The sequence below is a fragment of the Hibiscus syriacus genome, unplaced genomic scaffold (genome assembly GCF_006381635.1).
Source record: "Hibiscus syriacus cultivar Baekdansim isolate YM2019G1 unplaced genomic scaffold, ASM638163v2 tig00001644_pilon, whole genome shotgun sequence".
In the NCBI taxonomy this organism is placed as follows: domain Eukaryota; kingdom Viridiplantae; phylum Streptophyta; class Magnoliopsida; order Malvales; family Malvaceae; genus Hibiscus; species Hibiscus syriacus.
In genome coordinates, this window is record NW_024061878.1 from 6,808,117 (window position 1) to 6,830,752 (window position 22,636).

General features: G+C 31.8%; 1 pseudogene; it reads right to left on the reverse strand.

Moving 5' to 3' along the window:
- Positions 1-590: 590 nt before the first annotated feature.
- LOC120129805 lies at positions 591-3,419 on the reverse strand (annotated as a pseudogene).
- Positions 3,420-22,636: the final 19,217 nt, after the last annotated feature.

Here is a 22,636-nt window from a genome sequence, read left to right on the forward strand (position 1 = left end):
ACCGATTATTTCTCATTTATATATTTACATTTTTTTTCAAATTTGAAAAAAAAATGCAAATCGAACGAAAATAGCGATGCCACCTATAAAACAGTGTGCTGCTGTTAGAATGCGAGTGTTGGGCGTTTGTTTGGGGTAAACTATCCCAAGCTAACTAAACTATTGACTTCATTCTATTTTGACCACTACACTAAAACTTAGGTCATTAAATCTTTAATTTAATTTTAATCAAATCATCTACCGTTAATCGTTATCGAAACTGCTGACATGTCAAATGAAGTTAATAAACATTTGAAAATTCAGTAAAAATTCTTTGTTTGAATTTTCTTTTTATTTTATTAATCCAATATGTAATTATGTTATGAATTTGCTTGGATTAAACACATTAATTTTGTTGATTGTGAATTTCAATGTATATATTGGAGGTGTTCGACAAACATCTGATAGCTGGTAGTTGGTAACTGATTTCAATAGTTGATTTGACTAACCAATTTGATTACTTAATTTGATTAACTGTTTATATAGAAATATTTGGTAAAATTTAACTGATATGTTGATATAGCAGCATAGCTTATTATACCAATATCCATTATGTCCACAATTCTCCATGCTCAGATAAGCAATCAAAACCAGAAACAAGCCAGCAAGTCAAGCAAACAAGCTGTCATTTTTATTTTAGTCTACGAGAAGACCTCTAAAATTCGACAAATCCCTTTTCCTTCAAGCTTTCAACCGTTTCCTTGAGGCTCACATCCAAAGGAATGAATTCTACACCCAAAGTTTTTGCCTTTTCCTTTGACACCTGATACGTTGGCACATACGGCTTTTCATCCGCACATCTGTCAAATTTTTCATCGAACGGACACTGTTTAAGTATACATCCCGACATCGAGCATGCGAAGCAGAGGATATTTTCTTCCAAAATTGGAATCAAACACCTAAAACCATACCGCAATAATGGTGCTGAGTTTGTAATGTTTTAAGGTTTCGAAGTTAAAACTTACTTTTCAGGAAGTTGGAGAGAAGGATAGAGCTCATGTAAGATCTTCACGATTTCCGAGTAATGTGCAACTCTCTCAACTAAACAATATCTTCCGGTAGCTGATGGAATTTCGAATGCCTGGATGTGAGCGCTCGCAACATCTTTAACATTGATCCAACCAAAACTTGCATTGGGGAAGGTCTGTGCTCCTGCAGAAACAACCGAGGAAAAAGATGATAAAGATAACATACAATTAAATGCATATTTTTTTATCCCATACTAAAACTTTTCCAAGTCATTAAGCATAGCAAAGCATCAATCTCCAGCCTAAAATTGAGAAAGAAAATAGTGGCCAAGAATACCTTTAATTAAGTTTAAAATTGCTGCAGCACTAGTATTAAGTGTTGGCTGCAAAAGAGGGCCAATCACCATAGCAGGGTTTATGGTAACCATGTCGATGCTCTTCTCCTTTGAAAATTTCCAAGCAGAATCCTCGGCCAATGTTTTTGAGACTACATACCAAAGCTGAATAAAAATAATTATAGCAAAAATATTAATTAATTAACTGAAAAGATTTCAGCATTAAATATATATATATATAAACAACTTATCATACACTTGAAAACGTCAAGGCTGTAGCATGCACAAATAGTTTAGTGCACAAACATAAGAATAAAATGCAAATTATAACAGCAACAAGCAAAAAACTAGGAGCTGTTCCATGATGTGTAATCAATGACCTTCAAGCTAAAAGGGCAACAAACAGATGGTCACAAGATTGGCAGTTAGAATTCGATGAAATCTTAAACTTATCTTGCAAGATGATACATAGAGATAAGCAGAATTTGAATGCCAAATCCTAAATGTGAAAGATAGTGATAAACAGAATCTACTTCTTGCAAAGAAGTAGCCTGTTACGAGTCAAAAGGGTCACAGTTTCTACTCACTATCTGCAGAAATTATGGGATTGGCACCCATTTTGCAATATGATAGACAAGCATACAGGCTTAAGAGTTTATATAAACTGGATAAAGTTCCTATTTGGTACAAGATGGACCAATCATCAAGCATTGAAAAATACTTGGAAAACAACTAAACTATTGAAATTTGTAAGCCTAACCACAACATTATAATGAAGATCAATTGAGCACACTTTCATTCAATCAAATCTCCACATACAATCCATTTTTCGCTTTCCTTTCCATAATTCTTTCGATGTAACATGTTGAAGTTCCACAAGAAAACACAACACCAATCCAAATACAACGTAAGATGAGATAGAACACGTACAGACCTTTAAGCCCTTACAGTAATCAGCATCGGTAAACCAATTTTCATCGACGACAACATCAGGTGTACGAGGTTTTCCGTTAAATGCAACTGCAGCCATAGAAGATGTCAGCACCACTCGTTTGCAAGAAGGGCTCTTAGCACATGAGTTCAAAACGTTCAATGTTCCCTTCACAGCAGGATCAATTAATTCTGCCTGATATGAGAAACAAAGAGCAAAAGGTTACTAATCAAAAGAGAAAAAAGCTACAACCCAGCCAAGGAAAAAGGTGGCTATACTCTTCTTTTTTTAAAATTGTTTTGCATGATAACAAGACAGTATTTGTTCAAAATTTTCTTAACCAATTGATAACGCACACACTGACACACAACGCGCACACAACTGCTAGAACCTGGATCTTCTAAGTAAAACAACATTGTCTTTTACCACTAGTCATTAAATGGGAATTTGAGTCACCACCACTTATCACCATGGGTCGTCTAGCATGCATGTAGTAAATCTCTAAGAACCAAACAATTTCAATTCGCGCGGACTTAGAACTCGCATAATGAACACCTTATCAGATTTTGTAATTCCGCAGACCCTAAATTTATAATATAATTTCTCCTAATCTAAAATCCCGATTCCTTCTCTACATGCATGTAGTATATCTCTAAGCACCAAACAATTCCAATTTGCTAGCGGACTTAGAACGAGCATAATGAGCACCTTACCAAATGGATGGTGGTATACACGAATAGGAAACAAAAGATGGGTCAGCTAGATAAAGAAGTGAAGATCAACCTGTGGATCTACGACATCATGATAAAAGCAAGTTCAACCTGTGGATCTACCATCACAGCCTTCAACAACAGAATCAAATGAACCCTCTTCCAATAGATTCGCTTTGAACAACTTCAGCCTGTTCTCAGCACCATCAAGTGAAAGCAAGTGTTGTGTCTTTCTTGGATCATCTATTGAGAAATAAAAAATGATTAAAACACCATAATTCAGATACAAACGGAAATCAAATGGAAAAGAAACTCACTGGGATCGCGGACAGAGGCTCTGACAGTGTAACCACGGAGAAGCAGCATCTTAACGATCCATGATGCAATGTAACCAGAAGCTCCGGTAACACACCGTTTTCCCTACTCCACTGCTCATTTCTTCTCCTTTCTGGGAGGGTTTTCCTTCTCTATTTTTCTTGGGTTTTTTGCTCTGTTTTCTTGGCCGGGAATTGCTTCCTTTTATCTTTATTCCCTTCACATTGAAAGCGTCTTTCTAGTTCCTTCTACTACTAGCTTGGATAAATTACATGTTTAGCACCTTCATTTTAGTCATTTTAGTAACTTATGCCTAAAATGTAGTTTTTATTTCATTTTAGTACCCACTGTTAAAATTTTTAATTTTTTTTTCATTTTAGTATTGCATTCAAAATTTAACGTTAAATTTTAGAAAAAATAAAAGTTTAGGCACTAAGAAGGACCAAAACTAATAGCTTAGGTATTAAATACGTTAATTTTTTAATAACGGGACATTAGAATAAATAAAAACTAAACGTTATATATGATTTTGAAAAAATTAAAAACTTAAATATTAAAATAGACCAAAACTAATAGTTTTGATACTAAATATTAAATTTACCTTACTAGCTTTTTGGTGGTTGGATTTGAGAAAGTTATATATTTTAGCAACAAAAAAAATTATATATTTTTTGTCACTAATATTTAAAAATTACGTTGCTTTTGTTAATGTTGTTGAAAACATTTTGATATTTCGATATAACAAATTAAGTTAAATGAATTTTAAGATTTTCCAAATGATTTTCTAAGTATATTCGATAGAATTATTCGAACATCAAAACATTACTCCAAATCTTTCAAAGATCATTTTTAATCCTTACTCAAAGTGTAAAATTAAGTTTTAATCTTAAAACAATTTTACAAAGTATTTCGAACCATTTCAAAGCTAAAAATTCCAGATTGCTCAGAGGGAACCGATTCCCCCCTGAATGGTTTGGCTCCGAGAATTCCAGTATGCTCGGAGGGAACCGATTCCCCCCCAGGGGTACCGATTCCCCCCTTGTATAACGGTCGAAATATTTGAATTTTACACTTAGGGAACTGATTCCCCATAGGGGGTACCGATTCCCCCCACGGTCCAAATTGTTTTATTAATTGTTTTCACACTAAAACGGCTATATTATTTTCTCTAATCATCCTCAACGTTCAGAAGTGATTCAAGGTGTATTTAAGCAAGCTTAGAAACCATTGATCAACAACAAGAAACATCAAGCAATTAGAATCAAGAGATAATCAAAGAGAAAGCATCAAACCTCAAGTTTGAGCATTTCAAGCCTATTTTTCATTCAATATTCATTTTGCTTTCAAGAACACTTATTGTGCTCAATTGTATTTATTCTTGAGTGTTCTTTCTTTGTTCTAGAATTGTGCAAACATATTTGCCTTGTGAGGTTTTTCTTATAAGTTTGCAAATTTGTATTTCTCTTTGAGAAAAGAGTGTTCTCAAGAATTGGGGTATATTCTTGAAGGAGTTGTAAGGTTATCTCTTTGGCCTCAAAAGAAAGAACAAATTAGTGAATTTGTTGGAAAATCCTTAGTGTGGATAGCTAAGGTAGTGGACGTAGACTTTGGTTGATAAAGTCGAACCACTCTAAATCGCTGTGCAATTTTTTTCAATTTTCTGCAAAAGCTTCCACCAAAATTTTTATTGCCAATTCACCCCCCTCTTGGCTGATTCAATCAATCGATTAACTCAACAATTGGCATCATAGCCTCACTCATTTGAAGGTTTAATCACCTCTTGATTCGATCCGGGAAGAGTTAAATCGATAAAGATGGCGTCTACTTCCAGTTCATTCTCCATGGAAGAATCCAGACCTATTGACGTGCCTCCACACTTCAATGGAACAAATTATCGTCATTGGAAGAGGTGTATGATGATATTCATCAAAGCATTTGATATGGAAGCTTGGATGATAATCAAGAAAGGATATTCCTCTCCTACTAAGAAGGCAAAGAAGTGGAGTGTTCAAGAATGGAATGAAGCTCAACAAAACTCAAAGGCTATGCACATGTTGTGTTGTGCAATTGATCCTAATGTATATAAAGGAGTTTCTTCTTGTTCAAGTGCCAAGGAAATGTGGGATAAGCTTGAGGAGATCTATAGAGACAAGGAAGAAAAAGAACCAATAAAAGTGATGTCTCTATTAGCTCTCACAGAGCCAAAGGTATCTTCTAACTCAAATATATCAAATTCAAAATCTTTTAATGAGTTACAAGATGCTTATGATAAATTATTTTCGGAGTTTGAGACCATGAACTCTAAATACAATAAATTGATTTCTAAATTTATTGCTAAAAATGATCTTCTTTTGAAAGCTAAAACAGACTTGGAAAATCAAAATGAAATGTTGAGAAAGGAGTTAGAGCTTTCAAAAATAAAATCTGAAAACTTTGAAAAAGAAATTTTCAAATTAAACAAACTTCTCTAGAAATGAAAATGGATTTTGAAAATCAAAATGAAATCTTGAAGAAGGATTTAGAACTCTCAAAAATGAAATTTGAAAGTATTGAAAAAGAAAATTTCAATTTGAAAGATAAGCTTGAATGTTTAACAAGAGAAAAAGAGATCATTCTAAATAATTCATCTAGTTTAATAATGACAATATGTTCACATTGTCATTATCATGGTCATAAGGAACATACTTGTCCTTTAAAGAAAAGAAAACGATTTAAAATTAGACAAGTATGGGTTCCAAAAGGAACAAGAGGCATTGAAACTAATGTTCAAGGATCCAAAGCAATTTGGATACCAAAATCTACTTAAATGTCTCTTGTAGGTGTGTGAGAGCAATTGTGATAAAGATGATAGTATTCAAGATGCTCTAAGCCACACATAAAAAGGGAATGGGTAACCTCTAAACTTAATGTTTTTATTATTTGGTTGCTCATTTAGTTTATGCATGCATGAGGTTTTAAAATGTTGAATTATGTTTTATCTCATGATTGTTAAAAAATATTGTATGATGAACATGGTAATTTTTGGTAATGTTTTATAAACTAGTTCATCATATTAATTTTTGGTCAAAATTGTTTTTTAAAAAGTATTTGATATCTCTTTAACAATTGATATCGATTTTTCAAGAACTTTGGTTTTGCAAAATTTTGACCTGAAATTTTTTCTTAATGTTTATGCATAGATTTTTTGTTTAAATATTATAAAGTTTTAATGCATAACATTTTCAAAAAATTTATGCATGTTCTCTTAATCTCTATAATCAACATTGCATAATGTTTTATATGTGAATGGGTTAAAAGCATAATCTTTTGAAGAAAAAAAATTGATAAAAGATACAATGTTTTATTTTAAATGATTGCAAAATTGATTAACATTGCATCTATTTTCGATTATGCTTGTTAGTCATAAAATAGGGATATATATATATACATGATGCATTTAGATTTTATTAATATGACTATTTTGTGCCTAGTTGATAGGGATGAGCATGATGATTTGTTATGGCATAGGAGACTAGGACCTGCTAGTATGAGTGTTTTGCAACGGTTAATTCAATGAGACCTAGTAAGAGGGTTGCCTAAGCTTAAATTTGATAATGATAAAATCTGTGATGCTTGTGCTAAAGGAAAACAAAAGCGAGTTTCTTTTAAATCCATTAATGATGTATCAACTAGTAGAGTTTTACAATTGATCCATTTAGATCTTTTTGGGCCAACTAGAACTACTAGCTTGGGTGGAAAACAATATGCATTTGTCTTGGTAGATGACTATTCTAGATATACTTGGGTTCTATTTTTAAATACTAAAGATGAAGCATTAGAACAATTCATCATGTTTTCAAAAGTAATCCAAAATGAAAAAAGTTACTCTATAACTAGTGTTAGGAGTGATCATGGAACTGAATTTGAAAATCTTAGATTTACTGAATTTTGTAACTCTAACGGTATTAGCCATAATTTTTCAGCACCTAGAACCCCTCAACAAAATGGAGTTGTTGAGAGGAAAAATCGAACTTTAGAAGAAATGGCTAGAACCATGCTTTGTGAAAATAATTTGCCAAAATATTTTTGGGCGGAAGCCACAAATACCGCTTGTTATGTTGTAAATCGAGTAATGATTAGGCCAATTTTAAAGAAAACTCCATATGAAATTTTCAAAAATAAAAAGCCTAACATTAGTTATTTTCATCCTTTTGGATGTAAATGTTTTGTTTTAAACAACGGTAAAGAAAACCTTGGCAAATTTGATGCTAAAAGTGATGAAGGAATTTTTATGGGTTATTCCTTAAATTCTAAAGCCTATCGTGTATTTAATAAAAGAACTTTAGTTGTAGAAGAGTCTATACATGTTGTTTTCGATGATAATCCCTTTCCGAGGAAGGATTCTTGTGTGAATGATGATGTAGGTGTTATAAATACAAATGACGTTAGACATGACGTTGGAGAACCATCATCAAAGGAAGAAACGAAAAATGGGAAACTCATGATCCTCTTGAGAATCCAACCATTGAAGAAAGAGAAGTATCTTATCCAAGAGAGTACAACTATGTCAAGTATGGTGAAATTATAGGTGATCCATCAAAAGGGGTAACAACTCGATCTTCTCTTAGAAATATTTGTAATTATGTTGCATTTATCTAATGCATAGAGCCTAAGAATATTAAAGAAGCATTAAATGATGAACATTGGATTATGGCTATGCAAGAAGAGTTAAGTCAATTTGAGAGAAGTAAAGTATGGACATTAGTTGAAATGCCTAGTAATAAATCTACTGTAGGTACTAGATGGGTATTTAGGAATAAGCTTGATGAGAGTGGTAATATAGTGAGAAACAAGGCTAGACTTGTTGTTCAAGGGTATACTCAAGAAGAGGGCATAGACTATGATGAAACATACGCTCCCGTAGCTAGGATGGAAGCAATTAGAATGTTATTAGCATTTGCATGTTTCAATGAATTTAAATTATATCAAATGGATGTTAAAAGTGCATTTTTAATGGTTTTATAAAAGAAGAAGTGTATGTGGAACAACCTCCAGGTTTTGAAGATTCAAATTTTTCGGATCATGTTTTAAAATTGACAAAAGCTCTTTATGGTTTAAAGCAAGCTCCTAGAGCTTGGTATGAAAGATTGTCAATTTTTTTAATTGAAAAAGGTTTTTCAAAAGGGAAGGTTGACACTACATTGTTTTTGAAGCATAAAGGTAAAGATTTATTAGTAGTTCAAATTTATGTTGATGATATAATATTTGGTTCTACTAATGATGTTCTTTGCCAAGAATTTTCTAAGCTAATGCAAAGTGAGTTTGAGATGAGCATGATGGGGGAGCTCTCATTTTTCTTGAGACTCTAAATCAAGCAAAGAAAAGATGGCATCTTCATCAATCAAGCTAAGTATGTCAAAGATATGCTCAAGAAGTTTGGACTGGAAAATGGGAAACCTCATGACACTCCAATGAGCTCTTCAACAAAGCTTGACTTAGATGAAGGAGGTAAATGTGTAGATGTTAAATTATATAGGTCAATGATTGGATCTCTACTTTATCTAATTGCAAGTAGACCGGATATTATGTTTAGTGTTTGCTTATGTGCTAGATTTCAATCATGTCCTAAGGAATCACATTTACTAGCTGTTAAGAGAATCTTTAGATACCTTAAAGACACTCCTAGTTTAGGACTTTGGTATCCTAGAGACTCTAGCTTTAGCTTGCATGCTTTTTCTGATGCGGATTATGGAGGATGTAAATTAGATAGGAAAAGCACCTCCGGTACTTGCCAATTCCTTGGAAATATGCTAATTTCTTGGTTTTCAAAGAAACAAAATTGTGTTGCATTATCTACCACTGAAGCCGAATACATTTCAACTGGTAGTTGCTGTGCACAAGTTTTATGGATGAAACAACAACTTTTTGATTATGGAATTGAAGTAGGTACCATTCCTATCAAGTGTGACAATACTAGTGCTATTTGTCTCACTAAAAATCCCATCCAACACTCTAGAACTAAGCACATTGAAATAAGACATCACTTCATTAGAGACCATGTCACTAAGGAAGATGTAGTTCTAGAATTTGTTGATACTTTGCACCAATTAGCGGATATCTTTACAAAACCTTTAGACAAGGAACGATTTTGGACACTTAGGAGAGAATTAGGTTTAACCAATCTATATTCACTAAGTGTTTAAAATAATTTTAGTACTTTTAATAATAAATGAAAAATGCTTATAATAGTAATTTTTGATTGCATTCATTGCTATTAGTTAGGGGGAGTTTATGATTCTTGATGAAAATTTAATTTTATGTTCAAATATCGTTTATATATTAATTGAATTGTTTGAACATGATTAATTTTCAATATATGAGTTGCCAATACCACTAGAGGAAATTAATTTAGCATTTTGGATGTTTAAAATCGGATTTTAGCATTTTGGTGTAGAGGGAATCGATCCCCCCTTGAGGGAACCGATTCCCCCTTTGAAGGGGAACCGATTCCCCCTTTGAAGGGGAACTGATTCCCCCCACAGGGGAATCGATACCCCTAGGGTTCTGGTTTTAACACGGGCAGAACCCAATATTTGCTCAAACCCTCTCTTATTCCTTCACGCCGTTTCTTCCCTCTACTCTCTCAAATCTCCATTCTTGCCTCAAATCAACGTTTTTAATCGAAATTCACTTCAAATATCATCCTCTAAACCTATTGGAATCATTAAAAACGTGCAAAATTCATCTAATCTCACTCAAATCCGAAATCCTTCAAGGTATTTTTCCAAAACTTCTATTTCATCAATTTATGATCATAGAACTAGTTTTAATTAGTTCTAGGTTAAACTTTAGATCGGGAATTGATTATTTAGTGATTGGAAACTAGATATCACAACTAATTTCATCACAAACACAAGAATTTTCCAAAATTTTCTAAAATTTCGAAATAAAAAAAATGTTGATTTTCAATTTATTGTGTTTTGATTGAATTATGTTGTTGTTATGAAAACTATGTATATATTATTTCTCAAAACCATATTTTTCAAAGGTTTTCAAAAACTTTGCCCATTAAGATTGATTTAGAGAACCTTGAAATATTGAGGACTCAATTGAGTTTTGGGATTGATTGAATTGCATACATGTGTTTTCTAAATTGCAGGTTATCAATTCTATTCCGATTTCCTAAACCATGTCCAATCCTAAACATGCTAGGCCTTCATCTAGTCGTTCACACCGTCAACCAAATCCACCTCCAAATCCTCCTTCTATTCCAATTTCTAATCCTAATCCCATTGATCCTAACTTGACTATCCAAAATTCGTGTTTCAATCATCCTGGTCCTAGAAATCATCGTTTTTGGTATTATCAATATTTTGACTCTTACAAAATTCGAGAAGAACATATTCCTTCTCGTCAAGCTATGTTAGCTATCAATTTTAAATATCTTCCTCTTTTACAAGAGTGGAAATTTGATAAACTCTTTGACCTTGAACCCATCGTTTACCATCAACTTGTTCGTATTTTCTATTCTAATGTCGTTTGTGTTAAAAACCAAACTGAAACTGAAACCATAGGAATTCGTTCCTACCTTCTAGGATAATTCTTATATATTGACTCGGCTTACATAGCCAATACATTCGGATTAGATAATGATGGTATTTCAAATGAAAAACAGGTTTTAGGATCTCGTTATAAAAGAAGGGATAGTGCAAGTGTCCTAGACCTTCATGAACGTTTTCTTCATCTAATGATTTCTTGGTGGTTTCGACCATCCGGAGGTCGTTATTCTACCCTTAGAGCCTTAGATCTTTGGTGGTTACATTGTTTCGAAAACAATATTAAAATCAACCTACCTCAGATTATTTTTGCTGAAATTGTTGAAACCGTAAATCTTGTTCCTAACAAAAAACTCTGTTCATCTCTTGTTTACGGTTGCATTTTGAGTAATCTGTTTTCCAAAGCTGGGTTTAGAGTCGGTCTAGATGCCGTTTTCCCCCTTAAGAAACAAATTAACATTCTTTCCTTAACGAAAGCGGGATGGATTAAGGATAAGGAAACCGGTGAATGGGTTCGATCTTCTGCAAATATTCCGGGAGCTAGTTCTTCACAAGCTCCACCTGAAGCTGACAAAGATCTCGAGCTTGAGCAATTAATGCGAGACATCGATGAAGCCGAAGATGAGCCTGAGTAGCCCGAGGAGCAGCTCGAAGAGCAAGCACAACAAACGCATCTAATGCCTCCATATTTCCAATCTTTTACGGAGACATTCGATTTTCGATACGCTACTATGGATTCGCGCTTTACTTCTATAGAGTCTCATTTATCCACAATGGGAGCTCAACAATTAGAAATTCTTCGGGAAATGCGTGCAAATAATGAAGCAACCAACGCACGTATTAATGACCTCACTAACGAAATGGCCACTATGCGAGCTCGTTTTCCTCCTCCTGATCCGGATATATGATTCAATGTTTTGCTTTGAACTCCAAACTTATTGTTTTCACATTTTGAATATTTTGGAATGTTTGAATTTGTGGATTGATTGACTTTGAATTTGTTTGGATTTATGAATGGTTAGAAATTATCTATTTGGTGTGATTAAATTTATTCATTATTGCATCATTTACTTCATGATTAGATATATGACCAATTTTGCCATTTCACATTAATTATGAATACTGATTATGAAACTAATGGCTAATATTTCTCTTGCTTGTGATCTTAGCAGCTTGTATTATATATAATCAATTGGCTAAATGATTTCAAAACCTTGTTTAAATTCTTGAAAATGTCTTTTTGATTTAAAAAAAAGGGGAGAAGTGTTAAAGTGTTTTTAAATGATAAATGGGAGAAGTGTTAAAGTAAGGGGGAGTAATTTCAAAACTTGATTTCAAAATCTTAAAATTACTAAAATGTTTTGTTATATCAAAAAGGGGGAGATTGTTGAAAACATTTTGATATTTCGATATAACAAATTAAGTTAAATGAATTTTAATATTTTCCAAATGATTTTCTAAGTATATTCGATAGAATTATTCGAATATCAAAACATTACTCCAAATCTTTCAAAGATCATTTTTAATTCTTACTCAAAGTGTAAAATTAAGTTTTAATCTTAAAACAATTTCAAAATAATTTTACAAAGTATTTCGAACCATTTCAAAGCTAAAAATTACAGATTGCTCAGAGGGAACCGATTCCCCCCTAAGGGGGTACTGATTCCCCCTGAATGGTTTGGCTCCGAGAATTCTAGTATGCTCGGAGGGAACCGATTCACCCCCAGGGGTACCGATTTCCCCTTGTATAACGGTCGAAATATTTGAATTTTACACTTTGGGAACCGATTCCCCATAGGGGGTACCGATTCCCCCACGCTCTAAACTGTTTTATTAATTGTTTTCACACTAAAACGGCTATATTATTTTCTCTAATCATCCCCAATGTTCAGAAGTGATTCAAGGTGTATTTAAGCAAGCTTAGAAGCCATTGATCAACAACAAGAAACATCAAGCAATTAGAATCAAGAGAGAATCAAAGAGAAAGCATCAAACCTCAAGTTTGAGCATTTCAAGCCTATTTTTCATTCAATATTCATTTTGCTTTCAAGAACACTTATTGTGCTCAATTGTATTTATTCTTGAGTGTTCTTTCTTTGTTCTAGAATTGTGCAAACATATTTGCCTTGTGAGGTTTTTCTTGTAAGTTTGCAAATTTGTATTTCTCTTTGAGAAAAGAGTGTTCTCAAGAATTGGGGTATATTCTTGAGGGAGTTGTAAGGTTATCTCTTTGGCCTCAAAAGAAAGAACAAATTAGTGAATTTGTTAGAAAATCCTTAGTGTGGATAGCTAAGGTAGTGGACGTAGACTTTAGTTGATAAAGTCGAACCACTCTAAATCGCTGTGCAATTTCTTTTAATTTTCTGCAAAAGCTTCCACCAAAATTTTTATTGCCAATTCACCCTCTCTTGGCCGATTCAGTCAATCGATTAGCTCAACAAATGTTTTTAATTAACTTAAGTAATTATTTTTATTTTTTATTAGTTTAAATAATTATTTTTTGATTTTATTAATATGAGTTTAATATAAATTAATATATATTCAAAGACTCTCAATTATTTAATGATGAACATTGTTACACGATGCATACACCATGCTTAAATCCAAAGCCTAAAAGAATAACAACAATTTTTTAATAACTAAGATTGTTTGGTTCATCGTACATCTAAATAAATACTTTTAAATAATAAATATAAATCAAAATAATTATTTTAAAATAATCTAAAATATATGTTAACTTAAATGAATATTATATTTTTAAAAAATATAATTTAATGTTAAATTTATAAAATAAATAAATAATTTTGAATTAGAATATTTTATTTACAAACAAAGGAAAAATAAGTCTATCTTTATTTTTTAATATTAATCACGTTTTACGTCGGTTAAAATATAATAATTATATACTAAAAATTAGTTAATTTAGTGGGACGAGAAATTAGATTCTTTAAGCAAGGTAAGGAGTTATAATCCTAACGATTGCAAATAAAACAAATTGAATTGGAATGATTGCCCCTATAATAAGACTCTGCAAAATTCGATGTGAATTAGTTAATTAATAGGTTAGATATCGAAAATTTATTCAAAAATATATATAATAATTATATGACTTTTGATAATTAAATATTAAATATTTTAATGGGTTTTAAATTCAATTCTCCTTAATAATATTTTAAGAAGATTTTAAAGTATAATATAATTTAAATTAAATATTAGTTTTAGTAACAAGTTTTCATCCTAATTGGATTATTAGTTAAATGTTTGACTTTTTTTAAAGGATTTGAATTTGGAGAGAGGGTTTTATGAAAACAAAGCAATGCATTTAAGGATGGGCATGGGTCGGGTTTCGGCCAACTCGACTCGAAAATTTTATATCATTCACCCGACCTAACTTTTTGAGATAAAATTTGAACCTGATCTGACCCGACCCGAAATAATAAAAATATTATTTTTATTCAATAAAAACATTTATTTAATTAAAAAATAATATATAAAATATATTATTATAATTATTCCTAAATATATAAGGTAAAATAATATTTTTTTGGGTCGGGTCGGGTCTGATATTTTTCACCCTAAACTTAAATCTGACCAGAACTTATTATTTTTTTATAAAAAACCCAACCCGATCGGGCCGAAACTCATGCCCATCCCAAGATAGATTAGGAAGACATGGTTTTAAAAAGTTTTATTTTTATGGGAAAGTATATTTACATAATTTGAAGTATTTTTTCTATAGTATCTAACAAAGTTGTCCCCCACTAAATTACGAGACTTCAGTTTGATCAATTGAAAGCAACTTTTGTGGACAAGAAAGTTTTGGTAATAGTAGTTTTTTTATAATTTATTATTATGATATAATTTAGTATATGTCTTAAATATCTCAAATTATTTTTTGTTTTCTACAATTTATCATATTAGATCAACTTTAAAAATAATATAAAGATAATTTATTTAGTCTTTTATTTTATTTTTATAATAAATTTAAACTCCCAACTTTATAAAAAGAATTAAATTTAACTTTCAATCTTCTAAAAAGAATTGAATTATTGTTTAAAAGCTTTGGATGAAATGATCATATGGTCTCGATTATAGGAAATTATTTTATTAAGTTCTTTAACTTTTAAAACTTATAAAATGATCTTTCGACTATAAAATGTTGTTTTGTTAAGTTCTTCAACCGTTAAAAGTTACAAAATGATCACCGATTATTCATAATGTCCAAACTCATCTTATTCATTAAAAATTTGGCGGTTGTTTAAGTTATACGTTAATATGATTATTAAGATATGACAGTTGTTTCAGATTCTGGGATCGAGTTTTGTCATACTACAGTCAATAGATGAACATTCAATTAAGAATAACGTTAATGGATCAACAATTTGTGACATATATGTTAATGGGTTTATGATAGGTTTTATGGCGAATGACGTCGTCCCATGGCGAAATGGTGGTTGGCTTTGGTCGCCGATCGATGGCGAGCATGATAGCAGCGGTGGCAGGTTGAACGATGGTCGGACGACGATGAATTTGGAGGCGACGGGGACGACGGGTTGAACTAGGGATTTGAATTTGGGATTTGGGGAAAATTGGAAATTGGGGATTTTAACGGGTTCTATTTTTCACTGTCAAGGAAAAATGGGAAAATTCAGGGTTAAGTTCCTAAAATTCTCAGAGTTTTGAAATTGAGTTGAAAGTTTCTAAAAATTACAATTTAGTCCTTTAAATATAATTAAATTAATAAAATTCAGCACCTAAATTGGGGTGTGGCAATTTTACAACATATATATATATATCTCTTCAAGACATAATTGATTCAACTTAAGTTTTTTTTTCCTTAGCCGCTTTCTTCCTTACTTTTTTTACTTTGAGTTTGTATCTTTTTTATAGATTAAATCTTTTTCTTTTTTGATTTTGCTTAGCAGGTAGCTGCATCAATTTTAATGCTAGTTGTCGACGACTGATTCTCTTTTTTCTTTGTTTTTAATAAGAATACTTTTGCATGTGTTGCACGTTTATCTCTGTTTTTTGGCACATTTATCTCTACCATTGTGGCACGTTTTTTTCTCGGTCGTTTGTATGTTCTTTTATTTATGTTTTCTCAGGGTTGGATTTGACGAAGCCTTGACTAATCAAGATGACACTTATTTGAAATCTTGTTGATCTTAATTGCTATGGACCTTCAGATTGAACTTGGATGTGTTATTTTGCGTTTGTTGACAATTTCTCACGACGCTCAGCTCTAATTGCAATTCTTAATGTTCTTTCAATAACTTAATTTCCTTTTGTGGTTCATTTGTCGATGCAATCAAATTTATTCATATATGTTTTTGTTCATGTCTTTTGGTTGGGTTTTTAACATTTTCCATATATAATCCTTATATGATCTAAGTGGCTAGTTTCAATGTTATAGGAAAAGTTTAAATTATGTACTTAGTTTTCGATGATAATTGTAAACTCTTATTGTAATTTTGAATATTTTCATTTTTTACTAATACTAGTTGCTTCTATTTAAAAAAAGCTTAAATCTTGTATAAAGATTAAAGAGTACTCGAATACTAGGGTTAGTCGTTCTTATTTTTTTCTCTAAATCCTAAAAGTTGTCACTTTTCTTTTCCTTTTCAATTTTATTAATAGACAATATCATCAATTTTGGTACTAATTTTTGACCGTATATATTTTTATTCAGGTTCAAAAATTTCAACAACATCGATCTCATGAACTGCTCCCCGATACTTATTCTTGAACTCCTCTTGAAAGAACTGTCAGTTCTCTTGCTTGGGCAACGCATATATCATCGTATTTGTCCACCCATACCCGAGCCGATCCTCTTAGTAATGATACAACTTCACCCAATTTCTCATGATCAGAACACTGCAAACTTTCCAAAATTGCCTTTACATTGTTTAACCATAAGTTCGCATCCATCAGACCTTCACTCTCTTCTCCCCTAAACTCAGAGCTCCCAAACTTCTTAATTCCTTTGGGAATAACATTCGTGGTACTGGAAAAGTAGGAGGAGGTTAAAATCGTGTCAGTATAACATCTAAAGCTTGCATAAAATTTCCGAACTCCGGAGCAGGCATGCCCTGAGGTGCCGTTATATTGGTATTGTCAGACGAAATCGGATGTTTTCTATTCTCTTCATAGCTCTCACTACCCGATTCATGTCTACTCTCTTGACTAACTGCTCTACTTGAATTAGTAGAATCCGACATCTATCACAACATTCATAAGAATCATACTTAAGTTAGTAAGGAAATACATCTTTTATATTAATTCTATACCCTATCAGTAACCTTGACATCTTAATGGCATGTAAATTTTTTATATCAAATTACACTTGTTTTCAGCAGAGAATCAGTTAAACATGTAGCTCTGATACCAATAAATGTAACACCCATCTCCCATATACCGTTATGTATACGAGATATAGATGTCACATCACTTTTAAACCAGTTTCCCATTTAAAAATCCGTACAATTTATTTCATTTTATAAACTATTATAAATTACTTATAATGAAAACGTGCATTAAACTTACATATAAAATAAAAACAGATGATTTACATTTCACCATTAAACACTAGTTTAATTCAAAAGCTTTTCAAAGCATTTTTACTAAACCTATTACATGCCAACCAAAATATATCAAAAGCAGACAAGTATGTCATATTGTTACTGTGAGGCAACTTTGATTTGATGTCTGATGATCTCCTAACTCATCTAGTATTCCACCTACACGTGAAATAAACACACGTTAAATATTACTTAGTGAGGCATAACTAATCACAAATAAAGTTCTAAACACAAATTATTTCCCATATGGAAATTCATACACTTGGTATGAATTCCTTCTCATGTTAGCACACGAAGTGTCCTATATGGAAATTCATACACTTAGTATGAATTCCTTCTCATGTTAAGCAGATGAAGTGCCCTATATGAAAATTCATACATCAATATTTCATATTATTATGACTATTATAGCATATACGTACATAATTAAATGCACTAACCTGGTTCGTCCTTCTTAGATATCCAAACTGGGAAGATGATTACTCCGGAACTTGGCCATTGGCTTTTGCCTTACTCGACTCGGGAGCTTGATTTCGATCTTTGAGCTATGGGATAACTCTTCTACGGGGAAAGAGGAAGAAGTAGAAAGAGAACTTTGTGCAACCTAATTCCTTTTTCCCTTATCTTTAATACCAATTTAAAAATACACTTTAATTTCTCTTTCATTTAAAAGACTAAAATGCTCTCTTAATAATCCATTATCACAATTTAGTTTAAACCAATAATCCTAATCATTCTCATCTTATATTATTTAATCAAATAAATCCTCCTATTTTTGGATCATTTCAATATAGTCCCTAATTCGATATTTGGGTCATTACAATAGTATTCACTATGATCATACTTGCCTAGTTCGTCCACTAAATTCTCAACAAAAAAACACGGTATCATCATCCCCCATGACATACCATCTCACGACCTCATCGTCCCCGAGTCGAAACATCTTGAGGATCGAACGGAACATTGGACCACGACTGAAACAACGAGTTTAAGGTACACCTTTAATTTCTTGATGTCCTCATTGCCTTGGAACGAAGGGTAAGATGAAGGCCAAGGGAGGAAGTCATTTGGGGGTAGTGAGTCCAAGAAAATGTTCCCTCTTGTTCCATTAGGCTGCCACCATGATTTTATGTATGATCTTTTGGATTTCAATGTTTTTTGGAGCTGGCTAATATGAACTTAATATGGCTAATATTTGTAGCAAAATTGATATCATCTGTTGAAGATGACCATTGCAGATCTATGGGTTTAAATGGGACAAAATATTGGACACAACCATGGTTGTATAACATTGTATAAAGAAGCTCCAAGAGAAAGATAATGGATTTTTGGGGGAAATAGAGTTGAATAAGACATTGAAATTGGAACAACATTGGAAAATTGAATGTTTGAAGACTATGCATATTTTTGTAATTCATTTGTTTATTTAATTATAAATTGTTATTCGCTTAACTATGTGAAAAGTCATTGACTTTTTAGAAAAAAGAATTCAACCTCTCAACTTTATTCTTTTTCTTTTTTTATTCTCCCGGTTTCAAGGCTTCACCTTGACTAATTTCGACCTACCTATGTCGTACATTTGATTGGATTTTCTATATACACAAAGACTCAAGCTCAAACCTTACTTAAGCGATATCAAGTTACTTACCGCATGAACCAACCACAATTTGTTCTTCTTTATTCTTCTTAAGTGCCCATTATATCTCTCATCATAATTTTTAGATACTTTTTTTAAAGTGATATTATTTTAATCATTTTATTATCTTTAATAGCGATAAATTATTTTTATATTTTAGAGTTTTAAAATATTTCTTAAATTTTACAATAATTTTATTATTTATAATTTTAAAAATAATTCTATAATATTTTTATAATTTTAAAAATATTTACAAGAGTGTTTCATGTGATAGTGATAACTCTAAATCATAAAAATTTAATGGTAACAAATAATTAAAATAATAAATTAAAAAATATCATTAATCAAACAATACAATTTTTAATTATTTATTTTATAGTTTTTAGAGTCAAATTGATAAAAAAATATAAAAAGGTTATTATTTAGAAAAAAATATAAAAATCAATTCAAAAAAATACATAAAATAAATTTAAAATATTAAAAATATATATGAACATTTAAACAAAAAAGTAATTCCCCAAATAATAATAAAATAATACTAAGTATCCAATTATTTTTTTTAACATTCTTAAATATACTATTTAAAAAAAATCTTAAATACACTTGAAGAAAACTAGACAGATAGCCACCAAAATGGAACGCGTTTTATTATTCGTACACTCTGTCAGACTGTCATGACTCTAAATTCTAATTCAACCGACCAATAATGATAGAGAAAATAACCTCAGTGATCAAAAATGTCTTAAAATATATGATTTTAATCAATTTTTTTGGATTTGCCAAAATGACCAACTAAATCGCAATGCGATCGATAATTCGCAACGCGATCTCCGGTATCGCAAATCAGTTTCCAGATTCGTAACGCGAACTTCGACTATCGCATTGCGATTTACATATTTACATTGCGATAGTCCAAGTTCGCATTGCGATAGTCGAAGTTCGCGTTGCAATTTTCCAAATCCGACTATCGCAACGCGAACTTCGACTATCGCATTGCGAATATACTATCGCAACGCGAACTTTGACTATCGCATTGCGATTTACATATTCGCATTGCGATAGTCCAAGTTCGCGTTGCGATTTATTCCAAGTTCGTTGATAGTCCAAAATCGTAACGACTGGTGGTATTGCATTTGTTTCTTAAGAATTTTCTCTGAAAAGATAGTATTCGTGCGGACGTGTCGAAGACACGTATTACCACGACCACGACCACGACCCGAGACGGACGGCGGCAGCGGTGGCGCGCGATAGTCCCCCTTGTTCTCTATCACTCAACAAGGAAGTGGGAAAGCCAAGCCTTAAATACCATTCCCAATAGTGTTTCCAATACTATGTGGGATTGAGCATTACCAACACTTGTTTCCAATACAATGTGATTATTCAGGAAACAATTAACAATCATGCACCTTAAAACAACTGAATCAGCAACCAATTGCATTAGTATTATACGATTCAATATGTCATAATTAAAAGTCAATCTACAATCAATCGCGATTATTGCAATTTTAAGCAAAACATTCAAAAATAATATCACTATTTAAGGCTCAATCCCACATAGTATTGGAAACAAGTGTTGGTAATGCTCAATCCCACATAGTATTGGAAACACTATTGGGAATGGTATTTAAGGCTTTGCTTTCCCACTTCCTTGTTGAATGATAGAGAACAAGGGGGACTCTCGCGCGCCGCCGCCGTCCCGTCTCGTCTCGTCTCGTCGTGGTCGTGGTCGTGGTCGTGGTAATACGTGTCTTCGACACGTCCATGCGAATACTATCTTTTTAGAGAAAATTCTTACGAAACAAATGCAATACCATCGTTGCGATTTTGGACTATCGTAACGAATTTGGAATAAATCGCAACGAACTTGGAATAAATCGCAACGCGAACTTGGACTATCGCAACGAATTTGGAATAAATCGCAACGAATTTGGAATAAATCGCAACGAACTTGGAATAAATCGCAATGCGAACTTGGAACGAATTTGGAATAAATCGCAACGCGAACTTTGGAATAAATATCGCAATAATATCGTAATGCGATAGTCGAAGTTCGCGTTGCGAATCTGGAAACTGATTTGCGATACCGGAGATCGCGTTGCGAATTATAGATCGCATTACGATTTAGTTGGTCATTTTGGCAAATCCAAAAAAAGTTGGTTAAAATCGTATATTATAAGGCATTTTTGGTCACTGAGGTTATTTTCTCATAATAATAATAATAAAAATAATTTGGTTTTTTAAATTAGGGTAAATTACAAATTTCACCACTGAACTTTAAACGTTTTCAATTTTCTCACTGAACTTAATACATTGAATTTTTTTGGTCACTAAACAATACTTTTTCTCCTATTTTGGTCACTCTGTCGTTAAATAGTTAACGGTATTGAAAACGATGCCATTTTAAAAAAAATAAAAATTTTCACCAAAACGATGTCGTTTTTCCATATATATAACAGTTCATTTTAATGCCATAACTATTTAACGGCCGAGTGATAAAAAAATCTAATGTATAAAGTTCAGTAAGAAAATTAAAAATATTTAAAGTACAGTGAGTGAAATAGAGGATAAAGTAAAGTTTAGTTACCAAATTTGTAATTTACCCTTTAAATAATTGGTACAAAAAGGATAGTAATTATTATTTTTGACAAGACGGTAGCAAAATGAAATTTGTGCACTATAACCTATTGAATGAAGTAAGAGATCTTCATGTTCAAGCATGTCTCCATCTTCACCTACCAATTATGGAGTAATGGTAGGAATCAAGCATTTACTTAACCTATTCTCTTCTGTGTTTAATAATTCTACATTTTATAAATGTTGTCTACAAATGGTTTTAGTGATAAAAAAAGTATTATTTTTTATCAATTCGAACAATTACGTCTATTGAATGTATATTATCAATATGCTAAGAAAAATTATGAACATATATTACCATATTACCCCAGACTTGTTAAAGTAATATTAACCATTTCGTTAAAGCAATTATATATATATGTTAGAATCATATATATATAACACACGACATCGTCAAAAGGATTAAAAGTAATTAAATTTAAATTTTTAAATCTATGTGAATTAAAAAAATCAGGAATTGAATTAAAAATATTAATTTTAGGGTTTTGTGTTTATGGTTGTGAATATATTTGTTTATGTCCATGGATATTCACTCAACAATAAAAAAAAAATCAACTAAGTAAAACTTACATTTTAAAACAAGAGTTGTTGAGTTCTAATGTTGGAGGCATTTGTAATATCATAAAACAAAAGTCTAATGGTTACTAGACTTTTGCCCCATAGTAGATTTGATTTATCATTTCCGCTCCTATAAGTTTTGCGTATCAAATAAACCTTTAAAGTTGTTTAGGGGCATCATTTTGGCTAACAGAAACGTGAGTTTATGCGTTTGTAAATTAAGGGATTATGTTAAAATATATATACTATACACGACGGTTAGAAAAAACATTTAAAATTTTATTATTTATTTCAGTGAGATTAAGAGATTAGGTAAAAAATTTAAGGATTTTTTACCATTGTATTTAGTAAATATTTTTACAACATAAAATATCACATTCCTTGCGGTGAATCTGAT